General features: G+C 37.8%; 1 non-coding gene across 1 annotated transcript; it reads right to left on the reverse strand.

The window, feature by feature from the left end:
* Positions 1 to 393: 393 nt before the first annotated feature.
* Positions 394 to 500, reverse strand: LOC127109887 (small nucleolar RNA R71). The gene has a single exon (XR_007797133.1). It is a non-coding gene; the product is annotated as a small nucleolar RNA R71 (small nucleolar RNA).
* Positions 501 to 24,986: the final 24,486 nt, after the last annotated feature.

Genomic DNA, 24,986 nt, shown 5'->3' on the forward strand with positions numbered 1-24,986 from the left:
CCAACCATGGCTGAAGAAGGACCACAGAATCGTCCTCTTAAATTCTACGCCACCCCGTCCTGACAAGAACCTCACAACAACATTGCTGCCCCCGCTATCAATCAAAACGATTTCGAGTTGAAACCCTCACTATTATCAGCCGTCCAACAACATCAATTTGCTGGAAATCCAACGGACGATACTAATGAACACCTGACCAAGATTGTGCAGTACGCAAATACTGTAAAGGCGAATGGTGTATCTCAAGATGCGATAAGACTGCGCCTCTTTCCTTTCTCACTAAGAGACAGAGCTTGGGCTTGGTTGCAATCCTTGCCCTCCAACTCCGTTACAACATGGGAAGAACTGAAGAACGTTTTCTTATCTCGATATTTTCCGCCGAGCAAAACTGCTATGCTGAGAGCTCAAATCAACGGATTTAGGCAAAAAGATGTAGAATCTCTCTACGAAGCGTGGGAGAGATACAAGGACATGATGAGGATATGTCCACATCACGGTCTCGAAGACTGGGTGATCATTCACACATTTTACAATGGGCTTCTGTGTAACACAAGACTTACAGTAGACGTTGCCGCGGGCGGTGCACTTATGGACAAGCTATACAACGAAGCCTATCAACTCATTGAAAACATGGCCCAAAACCATTGCCAATGGGGAGGTGAACAAACTCCAGTGGAAAAGTCCCAGATTAAGGGTGGAATGTACGAAATTAGTAGCCTTGACCATGTTCATGCAAAGGTAGATGCCCTTGTTCAAAAATTAGATAACTTGACCATACCACCCGCAGCCACCGTGGCTGCTGTAACTCCAAACTGTGAGTTATGTGGAAACCCTGGACACACTGCACAAGAATGTCAAATATTAGCAGGAGTCCCAACCGATCAAGTGAATTACACACAAGGAAATCCCTATTTGAATACCTACAACCGAGGTTGGAAAAACCATCCTAATTTCTCGTATAAGAATAACAATGCCTTGTATGCACCTGGCCAAGCACCAGCTGTTCCGCCTGGATATCAAAAGCCAGCTAGTAATGCTCCTAACATGCCTAGGAAGTCAAATCTTAAATTGATGATGGAAAGCTTCATAGCTACCCAAGCTCAAACGAACAAAGACTTCTTGAACCAAAACATACATACTAGCGAGCAACTTAAACAACTAGCGAACAAAGTAGACGCCTTAGCCACCCACAATAAAATGCTTGAAACACAAATTTCACAAGTGGATCAACATCAAGCATCTACAGCTGCTCCAGCTGGAACATTTCCTATACAGTCGCAACCTAATCCAAAGGGACATGCAAATGTCGTTATACTGAGGAGTGGAAAAGAAGTAGACGGACCCATAGATCCAAGACTCCAAAACCCTGCCATGTACCAAAAACCAGATAAAACCTCAACTGAGCAGGTGAATGAACCAAAGGAAACAGAAGATAATACCCAAGAGGCCAAAGAGAAAGAAAAAGCTTATGTGTCTCCACCTCCTTATAAACCACCCATTTCGTATCCTCAAAGACACAAAAGTTCTAAAACTGCGAGTCAATTTAGGAAATTTGTTGAACTTCTGAAGCAACTAAACATTACGATACCCTTTACAGAAGCCATCACACAAATGCCCTCCTATGCCAAATTTCTTAAGGAAATCCTATCCAATAAGAAAAAGATTGAGGATGACGAAACAGTTACACTTACTGCCGAGTGTAGCGCCATAATCCAGAATAACATGCCTCCCAAACTAAAAGACCCAGGTAGTTTCTCCATACCCTGCGTCATTGGAAAATTCGTCATAGAGAAAGCTCTATGCGATCTGGGAGCCAGAATTAGTGTAATTCCCTTAACCATTTGTAAAAGGCTCAGTATGGGAGAATTAAGACCGACCAATATGTCTGTTCAATTAGCTGACTGCTCAATCAAATATCCTGTCGGTATACTAGAGAATGTCCTGGTACGTGTAGGACAATTCTATATTCCTACAAACTTCATAATCATGGACATCAAAGAAGATGCCAGTACACCTATCATTTTATGAAGGCCATTCTTGGCTACCACCGGAGCCATAATAGACGTAAAGAGAGGTAAGCTAACATTCGAAGTTGGAGAGGAAAAGGTTGAATTCATCTTGACCCAATTCTTACAAGCGCTAGCTTTAGACGACACCTGTCATCTACTTGATGTCATAGACGAGTGCGTGAGAGAGATGGAGATGCAAGAAACCACATATTCTGATATAATGAAAATCCAAATCCCTCCAATCTTTGAAGAGAATAATTGGCATGAACCATACCAAAATGAAAGTCTAAGCGAATGCTTAGTACTTACACCCAACCACATGCCATGCCCAAAGAAACCTGACCTGGAATTAAAAGCACTACCAAAGAACCTAAGATACGAATTCCTAGACACTGAACTGAAAAAACCAGTAATAGTCAATGCTGACTTAGGACAGATGGAAACTGAGAAGTTACTAGATGTCCTAAGAAAATATCCAACAGCGCTAGGATATAACATCGCCGATCTAAAAGGAATAAGTCCTTCTATCTGTATGCATCACATTATGCTGGAGGAAGATTGTAAAACCTCTAGAGAACACCAGAGAAGGATCAACCCAATCCTAAGTACCGTAGTCAAGGATAAAGTAAAGAAACTTCTAGATGCTGGAATCATAGACCCGATCTCCGATAGTCAATGGGTTAGCCCCGTTCATGTAGTACCCAAGAAAAGAAGTGTTACAATTGTTAAGAACGAGAAGGGCGAATCCATAGCACAAAGAGTTGTGACCGGAAGTAGAATGTGCATTGACTATAGAAAACTAAACAAAGCCACTCGAAAAGATCATTTCCCTATACCCTTCATTGACCAAATGCTTGAACGATTGGCTAAGCATTCTCACTTCTGCTATCTAGACGGTTATTCAGGATTCTTTCAAATCCCAATCCATCCAGACGACCAAGTAAAGACTACCTTCACATGCCCTTATGGTACATTCGCCTACTGACGAATGCCATTTGGCTTATGTAACGCTCCCGCAACATTTCAAAGATGCATGATGGCAATCTTCGCTGATTTTATAGACGACATCATGGAAGTCTTTATGGACGATTTTTCTATTTGCGGGCAGAGTTTTGAAGGATGTCTATCTAACCTTGAAATGGTACTCGAAAGATGCGTGAAAGTAAACCTTGTTTTAAACTGTGAGAAATGCCATTTCATGGTTCAACAAGGAATTGTGTTAGGTCACGTGGTATCTGACAGAGGAATTGAAGTAGACAAAGCTAAGATCGAAATCATAGAGAACCTTCAACCTCCGAAAACCGTACAAGAAATAAGAAGCTTTCTAGGACACGCCGGTTTCTACCGACGTTTTATTAAAGATTTCTCGAAAATAACCAAGCCACTTACAGGATTATTAATGAAAGACGCTGACTTCATATTTGATGAAAAATGCTTAACAACGTTCAACCAACTAAAAACATCTTTAATCACCGCACCCATAATGCAACCACCTGACTGGAGATTACCTTTTGAAATCATGTGCGATGCGAGTGATTACGCAGTAGGCGCAGTACTAGGACAAAGGAAGGATAAAAAGCTTCATGCTATTTACTATGCGAGCAGAACGCTAGATCCAGCCCAAATGAACTACGCCGCCACTGAAAAATAACTTCTAGCAGTCGTGTTCGCTTTGGACAAATTCCGTTCCTACTTAGTGGGGGCGAAAATTATCATCTATACCGACCACGCCGCTATTAGATATCTGTTAAGTAAGAAGGATGCCAAACCAAGACTTTTAAGATGGATCCTGCTCTTACAAGAATTTGATTTAGAGATAAAAGATAAGAAAGGTACTGAAAATGTAGTAGTATACCCCTTATCACGAATCGAATGGAACAAACCTGAACAAATCCCAATTAACGATGATTTCCCTTACGAACGACTCATAGCCCAAATGGAAAGTGATATGTCTGAACTAACATTAAACGATACAGAAATAGAAGAATCCGTGGAAGAAATACATGCGAATGCAACTCTGCCATGGTATGCTGATTTAGTCAACTACCTAGCTGTCGGAGTACTTCCACCGGACCAATCTTACCAACAAAAGAAGAAATTCTTCCATGACCTAAAACAGTATTACTGGGATGAACCTCCACTTTTCAAAAGAGGTACCGACGGTATCTTCCGTCGATGTGTTCATGAGGATGAAATAGATGATATAATCTCTCATTGCCATTCCGCTCCCTATGGAGGGCATGCAAGTACCTCAAAGACCTGCACTAAGATCCTGCAATCAGGCCTCTTTTGGCCGACTCTATGGAAAGATGTCCATAACGCGGTTATAAAATGCGACCGGTGCCAACGCACTTGCAACATCTGAAGACGCGATGAAATGCCACAAACGGGAAACTTAGAAGTGGAAGTCTTTGACGTATGGGGGATTGACTTCATGGGACCATTCCCAGCTTCTTTTGGTAATAAATACATACTCGTTGCTGTCGACTATGTTTCAAAATGGATTGAGGTTGTAGCTTCTCCAACAAATGACACACAAGTAGTGATCAAGTTATTCAAGAACATTATCTTTCCCAGATTCGGTGTGCCAAAACTAGTAGTTAGTGACGGTGGCTCCCACTTCATATCGAATATATTTGGAAAACTTCTTCTAAAGTATGGAGTCCGACCGCGTAGCAACACCGTATCATCCACAAACTAGCGGGCAAGTCGAAGTCTCGAATCGAGAAATAAAATAAATTCTTGAGAAGACCGTAGGAATATCCAGAAAAGACTGGTCATCCAAACTAAACGAAGCTTTGTGGGCCTATAGGACGACATACAAAACCCCGATAGGAACCACACCCTTCAAACTAGTTTATGGTAAATCTTGTCACCTCCCTGTGGAATTAGAACACAAAGCATATTGGGAAATTAAAACCCTAAATATAAACTATACTTCCGCAGGCGAGAAACGGATTATGGACATCCACGAATTAGAAGAGCTGAGATTGGACGCTTACGAAAATGCCAGGATCTACAAAGAACGAACCAAAAGATGACATGACAAACGCATTTCTAGGAAGGAGTTTAAAGTCGGCGACATAGTGCTACTATTCAATTCAAGATTTAAACTTTTTCCAGGAAAACTCAAATCTCGGTGGTCCGGCCCTTTCGAGATCACCAAAGTCCTCAATAGTGGTGCGATAGAAATAAAACGTAGGAATAGTGACCCTTTTATAGTAAACGGGCAGCGACTAAAGCATTATCATAATATCGAAAATAGAGACTATTCGAACAGTCTCAGACTCATAGAGCTGCCCGCTCAACCCAAAACCTAGTACACCGCAACACTACTGTCGAACTTACGACATTAAACAAAGTGCTTAGTGGGAGAAAACCCACCCTTTTTTTTGTTATCTTTGTTACAAACTATTTACCTTCTTTAATTTTCTTCTTTATTCTTTTTGCTCCCCTATTATTGATTCTTTGCAATCATTATTGTTGCTTCTAGTAACTAACTTAGACATATTGAATACTGATAAACAGGAAAATTACTAACTAGTTAGTTAATTAATTTCATCATGCAACAAATTGAGACAGTTTTCAGAGGCAGAGTTCAACGAAGGCGGTATGATTATCTAGCTCGGCATGATATGGCATTGACCATATATTATGATGGACCTACCATGGATAAATTAGGCATCTGAGATAGCATCCTATTTATGTTTAACCAGCTTGGGTGGGAGAACGCATCCATTAAGAGATGGTTTGTCACGTACCATGAACTAACCTTAGAATTCCTTAGCTCCCTTGTATACAACCCCGAACATGGTTACGAACTTAACAAAGGGTTGATATCCTTTAGGTTGTTTAGCATGGATTTCACCTATAGCCGTCGAGACCTTGCTGACCTCCTAGGATTCCCTAGTGGCCCTTTCGTCTTTACTACCCGCCAGGAGGACCTAATCGATGACATCGACCTAGATGACTTTTGGGGTAGCATAACTAGAGAATCCAACCCAAACCCGAATGAGATGCACTCACAAAAGATCCATAACCCTGTTATCCGATACTTTCATAAAATACTAGCCCACACCTTATTTGGTAAGGAAGAGAATAACACCTTAGTGTCCCGCGATGAACTCTTCATCTTGCTATGTGTCGATCAAGGTCGACATGTCAATATCGTGACATTCATGATGGAAAGATTTGTCCATCTTGCTAAGAACAACCGTACCCCAATAATAATAGGTGGCCTGGTAACCATGATAGCAGACGCCATAGGACTTGTACGCCCACTTTATGAGCTTGTACCTTTTGGAAACATCCAACCCATGGATATCGGATTTTGCTTTAACCGCAGAATCATAGGAAACATTGGGACGGATACATTTGATTATCTAATCAGTAACGAAGTGGTTCGACTATTTACCTTGCCTAACCATGAGAAAACGAGTGTTCACAACCGCAATAAATGGCTTTATGACTTAGATGAACACCCTATTGATCCACCTTCACCTCTCGAGACTCCGCCTAAATATGAGTATATCAATGACCTTATCCATATGGAAGAATCTGACCCTGAGACACCTCCCAACTATTATAACATTGATGAACCGGTTCCTCCATCATATGCTGATAATCATGCCATGCTTCTCACCCGTCTGAATGGTTTTCAAGCCGACATCACATTTGTGAAAGAAGAGATAAAGATCATACGCTTTGATGTCTTAGGCCTAATGGATATAGCCGTTGAGCAGTTTCATCACCTGAACAAAGTTGTCGCTGCATTGGGACAAAACCGTGGCTAATACTACTGACCACTGATTTCTCCTACTCGCACTAAGCAATGAGGACACTGCTTTATTTTGTGTGGGGAGAGAGCATATTTATTTTATTACTTTTGTTCATTTGTTACTTTTGCTCTGTTTCGTTACTATTTTTTTCCTATGTTACATTTAATTTCAATCTATTAATTCAATTGTTATTCATTTATTTCTGCTTATTTATTTATTTATTTATTTTTGCATCTCTACTTTTAATTAAATTGCTAAAGTTATCATAATGTTGTTAACATATGCTGCTGCAACCTATGTTGAAAAAATTGAAAATCAGCGTGTGACGACCGTCACATAAAGGGTGATGCTCGTCTCACAGACGTGACGACCGTCACGGATCTGCCACGATCGTCACACGGCATGCAAATGACCGTTACGAGCATCTGACCGTTGCAAACGACCGTTACACATCCGTTGCGTGTGACGACCGTCACACCCCTGTGACGACCGTCACGAATTCCAGAGAGCTCGCCTATAAATGCATGTGCTCTTTCTCTCTTCTTCCTCATCAATTACCACTCTCGTACCATTCTGCTTCCATTATTCAATTCTTTACATTTTCTGCAAGCGTGTAACTCACAAATATTCCATCCCACCCACCAATACCAAAAGTTTCATAAACCTTACAAATGGCCTGTCAAGAAAGAGCTACTCTCGACCTATCAACCATCGTATTCCGAAATGGAGAAGCCGGCGAACGCCAAAGAAACAACTACCTCAAGTTCTACCAACGCTCTGTTCAAGCTACGAGGTATGTTGATCATGAATGCCTGATGGGGCTAGGACTTTTGGAGGGCGTGGAGTGGATGCTAACAAACTCCAACTTGATGCAACTTTGTACCACGCCGCAGCCAACCTACGAAGCGCTGACCCTGGAATTTCTGAGTTCCTACTCCTATATCACACCCCCTGGAGCTACTCAATATCTCACCAGAGTCGCCATATTTAGAATGTTCGGCACCGAGTATTCCCTAAATCAAACCCAGATAGCGAGAATGCTTGGTTTCCGACATGGAGAAGGAATTCACTGCTGCATCCCGGAAGGATGGTCAGAGATAGCATTTCCAGTTTGGCACAACCTCACCAACATGAACGCCATGAGCTGGGATATGCTTAACACAACATATATTCACAACCCAACCATTAGATACTTCCACCGAGTCCTGGGGCACACAGTTTTTGGAAGAGTCAGCAACCATAAGGTAAACTCCAAGGAACTTTTCCTTCTTCACTGTATGTTTGCCCAAATTGCGTTCAATGTTACTCCTTTCCTACTAGACAATATCCAGGCTGCATGCATGAGAGGCAGCCAGGCGTTTTGTTATGGGGGAATCAGCACCTCCATAGCATTAGGCTTGAACCTAGGAGATAGGCTAGCCAACTTACCAGCCTTAGAGGCAGAATTTCTCGACATCGACTATTGCCGTGCTTCACACCTGATCAAAGCAAGAGACAACGGGAAGTATCATCCTGTTGTCAGAAACAAGGTAGTTAGGAGCATCATCATGCCCAACAGGAGCCGCACAGATCCGAGAGATATGGCAAATTGGGTTTTTGATCTGGATGCCCCTGAGGCAAATGATGGAAATCCTGGTAATGGTGCAGATGAAGTCGAGGAGGAGCTTGACCGAGGCATGCCTCAACCACCTCAAGAGCACGCTGCAGAGACTTCCTCCCGAGGACAGCAGAGAAGCGAATGAAGACCCACCTCCATGGAAAACATCTACGCCGAGATGTTGCGACACAACCAAAGAATGGAAGACCGCCAAACAGAAATGATGCAAACGATCCAGAAAATACAGCGGGATCAGCACGATTATGCTAACTGGCATGATCAGGGGATGGCGGAACTTTCGGACCAGATGAGTGCCCTGACTTATCGCGTAGATGCCATCCAGGAGTACACTTAACATGTAGGATTGGATCCTACCCAGCGAGGAAGGGGTGAGCGCGCAAGAGCAAGAGCCAGAGCACGCAGAAGCCAGCAACGTAACGACGAGCAGTGAATTTTTGTTTCTTTCTTTTTATTCTATACATTGTCGCATTGAGGACAATGCATTGTTTAAATGTGGGAGGAAATCCTTATCACTCCTCTACTTGTTTCTATTGCTAATATTTTCAGCCAATACAAAAAAAAATTGTTTGTCCTTTTCAATCATTTATACATATTTTGGCATAACAAGATTTTTTCCTTAAGACTAAATGCGTACCCTACGAGTACATAGGCTGTCTTGCGGAGGTTTTAGGAAAACTGAGAAAGATATAACAAGATTGATACCGTCCCGACACCTTAGATCCCTTATTTCTACGAGATCAGTTTGAATAACCATTATACCGACACCTTAAGTCTCCATTCTAGAATAACCCCTAGTAGTTTATACTAGCAGTCAGCACCGTCTCAAGTGCAAACCACGTGGAGAGCCGATGAATATAAGTGTTTGATGCCTACAAATTAAGAAATTCCTCCATACTGCTGCTATCAAGAAATTGATAAACGAACCATACAAAAGGTTGCAAAGATATGCAAAAAGATGGAACAGAAACCCCAGTTGGTTGGTCTAGAGGTACCTGGTACTGGACTCGGTAGGGCGAACTACGGTTCGATCCCCCACAACCTTCAAAAAGGGGATATATAAAGGGGTACCGCACTAGTGTACAAGACCCCCGTGTTAAGAAAAGGATCAAAGTCACTAACCAGCTACTTCACTAAGTGTGTGCGGAGGCAAAGGGCTTAATGTGATTACGCTAGAATGAAACCGGGTGAAATAGAAACAGAGACACTAGGTTAGGCTATAATAGCATGATTCGAACCGACTTGTGTAAAGGAGAGATCTACGCTAAAGCTGAAAGCTCGTGTCGTCACAATATCTTTAGTGTTCTACTCGAATATCGGCCACCCTTAACCATCCACCTGACAACCACGTACGAACGGGTAATGTATTCGCATTTAACTTTGCTTTCAAATTATATTTGCTTGAGGACAAGCAAAGATTCAAGTTTAGGGGAATTTGATAACGCGAAACACATCAGATATTTGCCTTGATTTACACTCAAAGATCATACCATTTTAATTAGTATTTCGATTATTACGCAAGTATTCGTGTTGTTTTTGCAGGTATTTAAATCTCCATACATTAATGAGAAAAATAAATAAAAGGAAGAAAAAGAAGAAGAAACAGATGAGAAAACAATGGAAAAAGCAGAAAACAGGATATGCAGAATTTGTTGATGTGACGACCGTCACAGATTCATGACGCCCGTCACGACCCAGCCTGTGACGACCGTCACAGGCCCATGACGAGCGTCACGCGGCCAGAATATGCGCTTTGAAACAGTCAATCACAGGCACCCAAACGTGCATAAATTCCCTCCAGCAACTTGACTCCCACGGATTCCTCATTTAAACCAAGTATTCCTTAAAAATCTCAACCACCAAGACCTAAAGGAGCACTATATAAAGGACCAGAGGGGGGAAAATTGGGGAGGCCTACATTTACACTTACGCTCTGCAATTAATTTTTACAGCTTTCTAGCTTTTTATTTTCTTTTCTTTTCAGCAACTTTGTTTTTGTTGCCTTAATTCATTCGCCATTCTTTTTAGAATTTTCCTTTTTCCCTTTTTCTTCCCGTTTTCTAGTTAGCCATAGTAGTAGTTTCCTACACTGGGGAACTACTACACTTTATTTAATTTTAGTAAGCAATTTGTATTGAAGAAGCAGAAGCCTACCGACTTGTGGAGGACTGCTCAAGTACTCCAAGAATCGCTATACTTTGTTACTTCGATTGCCAGGTTTTTATTGAATTATTATTATTGCCCAATTATTATTATAATCATGTTTGCCGCAATGTTGATCTGTATATGCATTGTGTTTGCTTTATTTAACATGTCCGGCTAAATTACCGGTATCGGTATGTAGCAATTCAATTTGGTGGGATTTAATAATCGGTGAAAACCCTTTTTCTCAAACAATCTTTTAGGCTGAAGTTTTTAATTTAAATTTAATTAACTTTATCACAAAAGCGTGAAAAGCTATTTAATACGGTTTTGCCACGAGAGTGGGAAATTAACTAAGGTGAGAACCAACAATCGCGAGAGCGTGAGGCTCGAGCTGGATAGTAAAAATTAGGCATTGAGTTTAAAAACAGCGAGAGCACTTTAAAAGCAATTAGAACTTATTTATTTTCAAAAAGTAATTTTAACTTCAAATGGGACAGCGAGAGCGTACATTCTGACTTAAAGCTATAGGCCGAATCAACAATCACGAGATTGTGAGATAAAGCTTTTTAAATAAATATTTTCTACTGAGAGATATTTGGCATTTAAACTATTCACCGGTGACTTATCGAATCCCTGACAATTAATGTGCTGCATACTGATCCCTTCCATAAATTCTTTCTTAAAACTAAATCTCCCTTAGATTTACTATTTTGCCCCCGAACTTCTACTAATCATTCCCTTAGCTAAGCATAGTGACGTTAGTAACACTAGTTTGACCATAGGTCCCTGTGGGATCGATATCTTTTAAAACTAAAGCGACTGGACTGTGCACTTGCAGTCAAGTACCCGATAGACTATATTTTATATATAGTCAGACGAAGCATCACATACCTTTGCATCCTCCTTACCCCTTTTCATTGGGTTTGTTTTGGGAGAGATCACCAAGCACTTTGTGATTATATCATACTTGTATCATCATTTTACTAACTAAAATACCAAAAATATGTCTTTGTATCTATCTAACTCTTTTGTAGGTAAGGCATGATCTCATTGATTCATTGATCACATCTAGGGTTTTGAGACCCTCATGAACAAAGAGCACAACCAATAATTGATTCAAGAATGGTTATAGGCATCATATATGAGTCCCAATTGTTTCTACATGTTATATTGATCAAGTTTGCTTCAAGAGTTTGAGGGTGATTTGCCTTGGAAACCCTAGTTTGACTGGGTATCTTGAGTAACTTCTCCAACAAGCTATCTCACCAATTGATCAAATTCCTCAAGGGACACTTCAAATTTCATCATATTATTCATATATGATCTACCATGAGCCAAGAAATTCAAGAGAATTGGAATTTAGCAACTTGGTTGATAGTGGTTGGCCAGATGAATTCATCTGATCAAAACTGGGTCTCCCTAGACCCTATCTCCTACAATTGTCACCATATGAAAATTATTCCAAGAGAAAACTTACTCTAAATGACATTATAAACAACTTTCATGTTGATACCTAGAGCTAGTTTTGCTTGGAAAATCATTTCCTATGTTGAAACATTATAGGTCATTTTGTCTAAACCCTAATTTGAAAGTCAACCCAAGGCCATAACTTGCTCAATTTTAATGAGATGAAATATTTCCAAGTTGAATAATAAAATTTAATGTGTCTAATTCAATTTTGATGTTTGGAGTGGGAGCTAATTCAACTTCTTTGAACATGTGATATGAGGCTACATTATAGGTCACTTTTGACCTATACCATTGATTAAGTGATTTTTCCAAACTTCAAAAACGCATAACTCTATCATTTAAAATCCAAATGATATGAAATTGGTGACCATTTTGAAGGTATTTGAGATAGCTACAACTTTGATGAAGACACGTTTCTCATTTGAAGCTCCCATAAAAAGTTAAGCAAGGTGGAATATTGAGACATATGGCTTGACACTTAGAAAAATTTTGATATGTCGGTTCGACTAAAATATACATCGGAACAAAAAAATAATTATATATTCATGATCATCACGAAAAATTGATTCAAATGGTATATTAACATGTTATTAATAGTTAAGAATTGAAAAATCACTATTTACAAGTTTATGTGTTTTGTGCCAAAAATAAGTGATTATTTTGATAAGAAAATCCAAAACAGTAGCTTAAATCAATCAACCAAAAAACATCCAATAGTTCATGGAAAGGGTGTGGAAAAGATAAAGAATTACCGACGGAGTGGAGATTTGCTTCGGTTAGTGTTGAAAAACGGAGTACCGAAAAGAAACCCGAAATACTTCAAGAATACGCTCCATTAATCAAATTAACTTCCAAGCTTTGATAATTATTCTTGATGATGAATGAATATAGAAGATGAATCATGAATGTAGAATATTGATGAATCTTGGATGATGATTGTTGATAAATCTTGATAAACTTTAGATGATGATTGTTGTAGAAATTATTGATGAATGATTTTTGATGATAATGCTTGAATTGTTGATTGATAATTGTTGATGATAATATAGAAATTATTGATGGCTAAGTTCCACCATTTTAGAACTTCAATGTGAAATTCTAAATGGTAATGAAAATGAACTTTAGTGAAGGTGAGGGAGAAGATTCATATTGAGAGAGAAATTGGGAGAGAATAGAAGAAAAAATAATGGAAAAATAATGGTTAATCGTGAATTTTCTAAGTTGGGTTAGTGATAGTTAAAGCCCAAAATTATGAGAAATAACATGTTTATATAGAATTGTTAGGTGAATGATCACCATTGGATTATGATCCAAGTAATTGGTTTATCAATAGTTAGAAATTAATTTAACCCTTAGTTGCGGATCACCAATTTCGACCATAGGATTGATAATTAAGAGTAGCTAGGATTGAGTGAAAAATGAAGGTTGAGATTTGTGTTTGTTTGGAACTTTTGTGTTAGTTTGAAAGTTATGGTAGTTAAGGATAATTATGTAAATTAATGGCTTGTGGAGAAATAGGTAGTTAAGGGTAGTTAAAGACCAATGGTGTTGGAGTTCGGCAAAAGTACTAAGTTAGGATGTAAGGCAAAGAGTCACTAATAATTAACTTGAATTTTCATGCCTTTGCCTTGATTTTTCTACCACTTTTGCCTTGAATTTTGAGTGGCTTAACCCATGACTTTTAGTACTTTTGAGAATTGATATTTTCCAATAAATGAATGAAATCTTTATTTTATTCCAACTTTTCCATTTCCTTTGAATTCAAGCAAACCTCTGAATTAATTGATGATCACTTCAATCTCTTCTGGTAACCATGAATCTCAAATAAAGAGATGATTCCCACCATAAGTAATATGGGAAATATACCAGAATAATTACCAAATAATACCCACCTCGAAAATCCACTTAAACTGATTAAATCCATTATCACCGATCATTTGGCATAAATTTGTTACCACATGCAACTATCGATGAATGCATGATCAAATAGAAACAAAGTATGAAAATGAACAAAACCATAAGCTAGGCGAATTGAATAAAAAAAGTAGGGAAATTTTGGGGTACAACACATAAGTATGAATCCTTTCTTGGAATCATGTATTAAAGTGTCTCATCACTTTGTCTATGTATGTACTCTGGATTAGGACAAGCAGTTCTTATGATCTATCTCTATAGATCCTGATTCCTAATATATATGCTGCTTCACCTAGGTCCTTCATAGAAAAACATCTCCCCACCCAAGTCTTTACTTGTTACAAGGTAGGGACATCATTTCCAATGAGTAATATGTCATCTACATATAATACCAGGAAGACTCTCATTCTCCCACTAACCTTCTTGTAGACACAAGGCTCATCTTAATTATTGATGAATCCATATTGTTTTACTGTTTCATCAAAATGAAGATTCCAGCTTTTGGAAGCTTACTTCAATCCATAGATTGATCTATGTAACTTGCATATCTTTTGGGCTTCTTCTGGTATGTCAAATCCTTCAGGTTGTTTCATTTACACATCCTCAAGAAGATTCCCATTAAGGAAAGCATTTTTGACATTCATCTTTCATATTTCATGATCATGATATGCAGCGATAGCAAGTAAAATCCGAACAGATTTAAGCATTGCAACTGGTGAAAAGGTTTCATCATAGTCAACCCCATGAATTTGTTTATATCCTTTTGCAACTAGTATTGCCTTATAGGTATGTACCTTACCATCCATGTCAGTCTTCTTTTTGAAGACCCATTTGCATCCTATAGGGTTAACTTCTACAGGAGGCTCTACCAAGGTCCAAATCTGGTTTGTGTACATGGATTCCATTTCAGATTTCATGGCTTCTAGCCACTTCTCAGACTCAGGACCAGCTATGACCTCTTGGTAGGTCACAGTCTCATCTTGATCCATGAGTAATACATCACCTTGGTCAGTTATGAGATATTCATATATCTCAGGTATGTGACGTATCCTGCTTGACCTACGCTGGTCTTGTTCTACTTGAGTAGGTTGCTCTTCCACAACTACTTGTGTTTCCTGCTCTAATTCCTCCATAGGTGTATCAATGCTTTGTGATTCTTGAATTCCTTCAAGTTCTACTTTCCTCCCACTGGTTCCTTTAGAAATAAAATCCATTTCTAGAAAAACTCCAGTTCGAGCGACAAACACTTTTGCCCTCAGAAGGATTGTAGAAGTAATACCCTTTTGTTTCTTTAAGATACCCCATAAATAAGCATTTTTCAGGTTTGGGCTCAAGCTTAGTTAAAATTTGTTGTTTCACATAAACTTCACAACCCCAAATCTTCATGTAAGACATGTGGTTTCTTACCACTCCATATCTTATATGGTGTCTTCTCAACCTTTTTGGATAGAACACGATTAAGTTTGTAAGTTGATGTCAATAGTGCATGTCCCCAAAAGGAGTTTGGAAGATCGGTGTGACTCATCATGGATCGGACCATGTCTAACAAGGTTCGATTTCTTCTCTCAGATACACTATTCCATTGGGGTGTTCCAGGAGGAGTAAGTTGGGATAGAATCCCACACTCTTTCAGATAGTCATCAAACTCTAGGCTTAAATATTCACCACCTCCATCTGATCAAAGAGTTTTAATATTCTTACCTAGTTGGTTTTGTACTTTATTCTTAAATTCCTTGAAATTTTCAAAGGACTCTGGTTTGTGTTTCATTAAATACACATAACCATATCTACTGAAATCATCAGTAAATGTGATGAAGTACTGAAAATCTCCTTTGGCTGGTATGTTCAGTGGTCCACATACATCTGTATGTATGAGGGACAAAAGATCATTAGCTTTTTCATTTTTTCCTGTGAATAGAGACTTTGTCATCTTTCCAATTAAACAAGATCTGCATATCTCATATGATTCATAATCAAAATAGTCCAAGAGTCCATCTTTATGGAGTTTGAAAATGTGTTTCTCATTTATGTGGCCTAATCGACAATGCCAAAGGTAAGTTGGATTTAACTTATTAGATTTCATCCTTATAGTTCATTGTTCATTTGTGCAGTAGCATAGAATATATCATTCAAATAAATGGATCAACAATTATTCTTTATTATGAATGAAAAACCAAATTTGTCCAAATAAGAAACGGAAATAATATTCCTGCTAATTGCAGGTACATAATAACAGTTCTCTAACTGAATTATTAAACCACTAGGTAAATTCAATACATAAGTTCCTACGGCTAAAGCAACAACCTTTGCTTCATTACCAACTCGTAGGTCAACTTCACCTTTTGCCAAATCTCTACTCCTTTTTAGCCCATGCACATTGGTACGAATGTGAGAACCGCATCCATTATCTAATACCCATGATGTAGAAGTAGATAGATTAATTTCAATAACAAAAATACCTGAAGTTAAAGTCTCTATTCCATTCTTCTTATCTTCTAGGTACTTTGGGCAGTTTCTCTTCTATTGTTCGGTCTTACTGCAATGGAAGCAAGTGTCATCCTTTGCTATGCCTCTACTAGGCTTTAAAGCAGGAGTAGTGGGTTTGGGTTTGGCAACTTCCTTGCCTTTCCCTTTACCACCCTGCTTGGTGGGCCTTTTGTTTTGTTTCTTTCCATTTCCAATCATCAGAATGGACTTTCCTTTTGACTTCAGATTCTGCTCAACAATTCTTAACATGCCTAGCAGTTCATGAAGAGTTTTGTTCATATCATTCATGTTTAAATTAAGTACAAATTGACTAAAGCTATATGGCAACGGTTGCAAGATCAAATCAGTCGCAAGTTCCTTTTCGAGGGGAAAACCCAACCTCTCAAGGTTCTCCACATACCCAATCATCTTGAGCACATGGGGACCTACAGGGGCTCCCTCATCTAACTTTCCTTGAAAAGGGCTTTTAAAACTTAAAACCTTTCATGCCTTGCCTGCTCTTAATAGAGCATTTTCAGGTGTCCGATTATATCGAGCGCTACCATGTTCTCATGTTGCTTTTACAACTTTGAGTTCATGGTAGCTAGCATGAGGCAAGAAGCTTCATTGACATCATAGACATGCTTCTTATAAGCATCTCTTTTTGCCTTAGGTGAAGAACTAAGAGGTTCCTCTTCAGAAACAGGTTCCTCCAAGACATACAGCTTTTTATCACGCTTGAGGATAATCCTCAGATTATGGTGTCAATCCAGAAAATTTGTCCTAGACAATTTTTCCTTATCAAGGATTGATCGCAAAATATTTTTAGAGGTGTTTGTTGTCATGGTAATCTACATGAAAAATATGAAAATATAAGTATCATTAAAATAACATATTTAATTAGGCTTTTAATTAAATATTCTCCCACTATTTTACTCAAAACAAATGACCCTCGCCATTTGATTCGGAAAATCCCGTTGGAAGATTTTCTAGTGGGTCGAGATCCACATTTCACTTTGTTTTAAGTCCGCGTAGGCGGATTACATAAAACTAGGTTATTTAGGTAGAAACTCCTTCCAATTGTATCTAATACAACTCTCGAATATTTTAATTAGGTGAATAACTCCTTATTCCAATCCATCATATGGATCATTTCTAACTCTTGCTTCTAAACGTATATAATCTTATTATAATTTATTTAGTTAAGTTTGACTCATTGTTTTAGAAATTGGATATTACAATTATCCCATGGCACCTTATTAATATAGAACATGCACCTCGCATAGGCGAAACCTACATTATTTGATACTAGTCTTGATAAGTGCTAAAACTTGGAAAGCATAAACTTAATATTTAATTTGAGGGAATTTGCAATTATTTTGATCTCACCGGCTTATTTATCATATAAATTGTCTCTCACATGCATCAACATACATTCACATGCATCAACATACATTCACATGCATCAACATACATACAAAATGAAACAGTTATGGCCCCCTAGCACAATTGTCCTCCCAAGTCAATGAGAGAACCTAAGCTAACATAATAACGATTTAAGCTTCTCCAAGCAAGATCTTCAAGGTTGTCCTCCTTTGATATTGTATTTTTCTCTTTCTTCATAACATTACATTACATAAAAGAAACTCGTTTTACATACGAGGGAGTGAGATGAGAAAAAAAGTTACATTAAGAGATTAAAAGAGAGGCACGACACGCAGGCCGTATTTTAAAATCCCAAAAACAAAATAAAGGAAAACTAAGGCCATAATTGATAACCACAAGACAATAATAATAAACACATTATTATTATTAATTTAAATTATTTTAATTAAATAAACCAAATTAAATTTCGGCGATTGATCACACTACGCAGAGTTAGCCAGGGGTTTCGCTGACCGTTCAGCAGACGGGGGTCAAGGGGGAACCGCTCCCTACGGGATTGTTAGGGGCAACGCCCCGATGTAAAATTTTAATGAACAATTCATTTGAATCCGACGTCTTTTTTTGCACCAACATTTGATACTTTAAAGCACAACTCTTGTGCAGTCACAACCATAATCGCATAATTCTTTGACAACACAACCCTTGTACCGTCATGAACCCTAATGCAGCAAATTCATACCGTCAAACACACCTCAATTGATAATTCAGTATGATTGATCAACACGTTATTGCTTCACCATACTAACGTCGGATTCCGAAGCAAATGACCATTGATCGCTCAAAGGAATAACAATCATTAAGTGTTTGAATGAACGAAATAGAAACAGTATGTCATATATACCATATTTTGCATCAGAATTACTTATATCATATATATAAATTGATCGATCTCATTTTTGTAACCTATGGACGATCGGTGTATCGCTGCTTCACCATACTAACATCGGATTCCGAAGCATAGTCAACATCAATCATCCAAATCATACACACATGATGCCAAATTTAATTACTCGTTTATTATTTAATTCATTATGTCTTTTAATCATATTAATACAAAAAATAAACAGCTATTAAATGCATGGTTTTGTAAGTGGCTCTGATACCACTGAAAGAAAATTGCGATCCAAAACGCAACGAAAATTAAAAAATTTCTTTGAGTGATCCTTAGAAATGGACATGATCAGTGATAGAAACCGTTACATCGTGTGGTGATTGAAACCTTTGATGCAGATCTAAGGAGTGATCACGAGCGTTGAATGGTGACAACGCCTCTACTCAGTCCACACAAATGGATTCCTTCAGTCTCAGTGCTAGCTGCTACAAATGAAGGCTTTGGGTGTAAGTGAGAGAGAGAGAAATAAAATTTCATCAAGTGAAATGCTTCTGCACAAGGGTTCTATTTATAGAACCACTTGTGTGGGCTGCAAGCTAAAAAACCCACTTAAGTGTATGTGGCCCATATCTTATGGTATACCGAAAATCACTTAAGCGCGTGGTACCTTACCATATTTCATATTCTACTTAAGTGCATCATACCTTATGATGTTCTACAATTCACTTAAGTGCACCGTACCTTACGGTGTTCCTTATTTACTCTATCTTTCATCAATCCGTCCTTTTGTGTGTGACCCTGTAGATTTTCGCGACATTGAAAATTATATTAAATCACGTATTGAACATAATAAATAGTGAGTGAAATCTAGAAATACATCACTTCTATCCAAGACACGAAAATGTCATATGATCTGACAAATCCTTTTTTGTGATAATACTTGTGTGTATAATTACCCTTTTTACCCTTATGTTTATATTGAACACAAGGCATAGACCGTGTCATCCTTGTCCAGTTCAATTTTGGACCCTTAGACATTTATCCTGTTACGCAAGATGGGAAAATTCCATCTAGGTCACTCATGTCCCTCAGCATGCTTCTGTTGGTGTAAGCCCTAGAGGCCAATACTTTTGGTACTTCTATCGAATTATTTATTAATAATAAAAGGCTTTTTCTTTATTATGTTTGTCTAATAAAGTCCATAGAATAGATAGTTCGTTTAATGTATCAAGTGTGACTTAATCATGAGATCACATTAAACATAAGGACATTATTCTTAAAGTATCCGTAGTCGAGCTTTATTGCGAAGTGGGATAACATTAAAGCATTAAGACTATTATGTATATAGACTGATGATCACATCTCATGGATCATGGATAAGGAGTTATCAAGTCTTAAACATAGGTACGAATATTAAGAGTAATATTTATACTGGATTGACCAGCTATGAGAATACTATATAGAATGTTATGTAAAGTGTCATAAGTTATTCTCATGGTGATAATGGTGTATACCACCCTTTGACGTGAAACCACTATGGACCCTAGATGTAGAGTCGAGTGCCTTATTGCTGATCAAACATTATCTGTAACTGGATGACCATAAAGACAGTTGATGGGTACTCCACGAAGCATGCTAAGGGACATGAGTGACCTAGATGGAATTTGCCCATCCTGCATAACAGGATAAATGTCTATGGGCCCAATATTGAACTGGACAAGGATGACACGGTCTATGCCTTGTGTTCAATATAGACATAAGGGCAAAAGGGTAATTGTACACATAAGTATTATCACAAAAGGATTTGTCAGATCACATGACATTTTCGTGTCTTGGGTAGCAGTGATGTGTTGCTAGATACCGCTTACTGTTTATTATGTTAAATACGTGATTTAATATAATTGACAATGCCGCAAAAACCTACAGGGTCACACACAAAAGGACGGATTGATGAGAGATAGAGTAACTAAGGAATACCGTAATGTACGGTGCACTTAAGTGAATTGTAGAACATCGTAAGGTACGGTGTACTTAAGTAGAATACGAAATATGGTAAGGTACCACGCGCTTAAGTGATTTTGGCATATTATAAGATATGGGCCACATACACTTGAGTGGGCTTTCTTTAGCTTGCAACCCACACAAGTGGTTCTATAAATAGAACCCTTGTGTAGAAGCATTTGTGCAGTTGCAATTTCGTTTCTCTCTCTCTCTCTCTCTCTCTCTCTCTCTCTCTCTCTCTCTCTCTCTCTCTCTCTCTCTCTCTCTCTCACTCAAAGCCTTCATTCGTAGCAGCTAGCACTGAGATTGAAGTAATCTGTTCGTGTGGACTGAGTAGAGGCGTTGTCATCGTTCAACGTTCGGGATCGCTCCGTACATCTGCATCAAAAGGTTACAATCTTCACAAGAGGTAATGATTATATCACTGATCATGCCCATTCGTAAGGATCACTAAAGGAGAAATTTTAAATTCCGCTGCATTTTGGATCGCTCTTTTCCTTCAGCTTCGTGGAGTACCCATCAACTATCTTTATAGTCATCCAGTTACAGACAATATTTGATCAATAATAAAGCACTCGACTCTACATCTATGGTCTATAGTGGTTTTAGGTCGAAGGGTGGTATACACCACTATCACCATTAGAATAACTTATGACACTTTGCATAACATTCTATGTAGTATTCTCATAGCGGGTCAATATAGTATAAATATTACTCCTAATATTCATACATATGTTTAAGACTTGATAACTCCTTATCCATGATCCATGAGATGTGATCATCAGTCTATATACATAATAGTCTTAATGCTTTAATATTATCCTACTTCACAATAAAGCTCGACTACAGATACTTTAAGAATAGTGTCCTTATGTTTAATGGGATCTCATGATTAAGTCACACTTGATACATTAAACGGACTAGTTATTCTATGGACTTTATTAAACAAACATAATAAAGAAAAATCCTTTTATTATTAATAAATAATTCAATACAAGTACCAAAAGTATTGGTCTCTAGGGCTTACCATGTATCTCTAGGTGTGATGGAGATCTTAAATCTATGTAGTTATTGGTAGCAAATGAGTGTTGGTTGATTGATTTTAGACGATGAATGTTTAGGTCACATTCAAACGGTTAAACATTGGTTTTTTTGCTCGTGGATGGAGGCTTAAGCGCTAGTTTGTATTTGCATTAGAAGGGACTAAACAGTGTTCTTTCTGAAAAGGGTTTCGATTGCATGGGGGCGAGAAAAGATGATTTGATTGGTTGAAGTTTGTTTTATCGAACAAGTGTTTATATTGCATTCTAACAGTTAAACATTGGCTTGTTTGCTCGCGGTGGAGACTTAAACTATAGTTTGTATTCACATTAGAACAGACTAAACAATGTTATTTTGCAAAAAGAAGTTGTCAATTGCACAAGCGAGGGAAATTAGGTTTAATGTGTTTGGGTATGTTTTAGAGTAGAATATAAGTATTCGAACATGGAGCTCTATGGCAATGTCCAAATATTCAGAGACTGAGCAAGGTCTAAACCCAATCAATCATTTTTATTTTTGAATATTATGAAAGAATATGCAGCGAATTAAGTCATGGTTTAGTAATGGAAGACGATTATTCGCACAGGGAGCTCTACAGCAGTGTCCAAATAATCGAAGAGTGAGGAAGGTCTAAACCCAAATAGTATTTTTCCTTGTATAGGAGAACCAAACTTAATACTAATAATTAATGTGTTTTACTATGGAAGACGAGTATTTTGACATAGAGCTCTACAACATTGCCCAAATATTCGAGGAAGGGGAAAGTCTACACCATCCTTCCTTTTCGATACGTCTTATTTGTAAAAATAGTATGATAAGTATCTAAATTTGATTTAGAAAATACACTCAATATTGACCGAGGTTTGATTTTCATTGCAAAAATGGAATACAAAACTATTTGAGAATGGTTTGGAGTTAATTTGAAATTGAATGAATGGTTTATGGTTTAATTTGTAAAAGATGGCTCAACGTTGGATCGAGTTTTTATTACTTGTTCTTTTTTAAAAGGGATTGATTTTAATCTTGGGTTAGTAAATAACTAAGATAACCAATCAATAAAAAGGAAAGTGATACAGTTTAAGCAATCAATACAACCCAGGGTGAGGGATATATTTTACTGAATGGGGATCACAATGAAGATAATCAATTGAAACAAGGTCAATGAAAAGCAATACAAAAAATGCAAGCAAACGAAGCGCACATACAAACACACGTTTAATGTAATTGGATCAAAAGAATCAAGCAAAAATGAAGCTGGCATGAATTAAGATGATGAAGCAAAAATTAAGCTAGCACGAATTATAATCTAACTATGATTTAAGCTTAACGATGTTGGATCGTTATATGTGTAAGAACAAGATTTGGTTCTGCATCTGGCCTTTAGTTTTGATGATAACAATGAATTATTTCTTAGAGAATAATTTTGTACATTGATGGCTTTTATCTAGTGTGTAGATTTTTCTAACAGATTCTGAATCTGAAGCATTGATGTGTCACGTTATCAGATTTTGAAATCAACACACTTTGACTTGAAGAGATACACGTGCTTTACAAGACACTGTCAAGTTCTAGAAAGATCTTAGTCAACGGTTCTGATGAACGTTTGTGCTAAAGCTTTTGACTATGATTCTGATTGAAGAGCCTCTGAAGGATTATCAGCCTTCAAGATTTTGCACTCAAGTTCTGAAGATTATGAAGAACAAGATCTGATGACTCTGAAGACCAGGTTCTGAGGAACTGTGTCAAGACTCTAAAGACTGAGGTTCTGAAGGTTCTGTCAGCTAGTCTTATGATCCTTCTAAGCATGCTTCAACATCATTTCATCAGAAGCCTATGAATATTAGAAGATAAGATCAAAAGGTTTTACGTCGGGAAAATTGTACACATTACAGGATCACCCTTCTCTCCACTATGTTGATTTTGTGGGCTAAGAACATTACTATTGTACCATTTTGTATCCTATATATAAACCGTCATACAAAGAGACAACTTCAATTTATTATTCTAATTCTACCCTCCAACGGATCTTTTAACTGCCTATTTAAAGGAGACTTGGAAGATTGGAAGAAGTTTCTCATGTTAATTTACTACGCTCATACACACGCTCTTTACTAGAGTATATATTTTCAATGTATAGTCTTTGTCAACACATATAGAGTTGTTGCTCGTTATTGTGTGAGATATTCATTGTATTTAAATTGTGTTAATCTGCTTTCTTAGAAACCTTATTTGTAAACACACACTTGTAAATCTCAAAGTTATTTGAGTGGTTTCCTTGAGTGATTGGGTTTTAGTCATATAGACTCAAGAAGACAAAGATGGTTTGTCTTTGTGGTGTCTATAATTGTCGCTACACAAAAAATGAGTACAACACAGAGTCGCCACCAGATTTTATTTATTTCAAAAAAGAGGAAAGGGAAAATATCGATAAAACCCTCTAAAGAAGAGAAAATTGGTCTCTAAACCAAATTAGGGTTCGGAGGTCAATTATACGATGGGAAGGTATTAGGACCCCTCACATCCATCGAAATCGATGGGAACCATCTAAGTTGTCTACATGAATGGGTGTCGTTGTGCAAAGGTTTACATGCTAAAAGGGAAAATGGTTAGCTTTTTTATTATTGTGCTCGCCAAGGATTGAGACCCTTGTGTCTATGTATCATCATTGTGAAATGAAGAATCGAAGCTCTTTAGTTCGAAGAGACTACTGCTTATTGGTTTTTTTAGTAAACAATGTTAACATTCACGTTCTAGCGATTAAACGTTGCTTGTATGCTCGCGGATGGGAGACTTAAGCATTTGTTTGTTTGCGGTAGAAAGGACACACTTGGGTCACATTCTAGCAGTTAAACATTTACTTGTATGCTCGCACATGCGAGGCTTAAGCATCGTTCGTACTGCGGTAGAACAGAAGAAACATGTCCTTTTGTGAAAAAAAAGTTTTTTTTGTAATGATGCCCTAAGGCGCAAAAAAGAGTTTGATGAGTTGATGTTAATTTTAGATTTTGAAAAGAGATTGTTTTTTATTAAAATTGCACTAAAAATTATGTGTAGAGGTGAATATTTCAGACAACCAAACTAACCATTGTGTGTCTAAAATATTCAGAGTAAGGATAGGAAAGCTCAATTCTTACTCACTCTCCACCATTTAAGGCCCGTAGCACGCAATTCCATTCGTATTTTTATTGTATTTTGAATTTGATTGAGAACTGATTTACGCAAGTCGCACTTAAAGCTTTGTAGATGGTGAGAGCTTGGATAAGCGAAAT

This window comes from Lathyrus oleraceus, chromosome 7, assembly GCF_024323335.1.
Source record: "Lathyrus oleraceus cultivar Zhongwan6 chromosome 7, CAAS_Psat_ZW6_1.0, whole genome shotgun sequence".
In the NCBI taxonomy this organism is placed as follows: domain Eukaryota; kingdom Viridiplantae; phylum Streptophyta; class Magnoliopsida; order Fabales; family Fabaceae; genus Lathyrus; species Lathyrus oleraceus.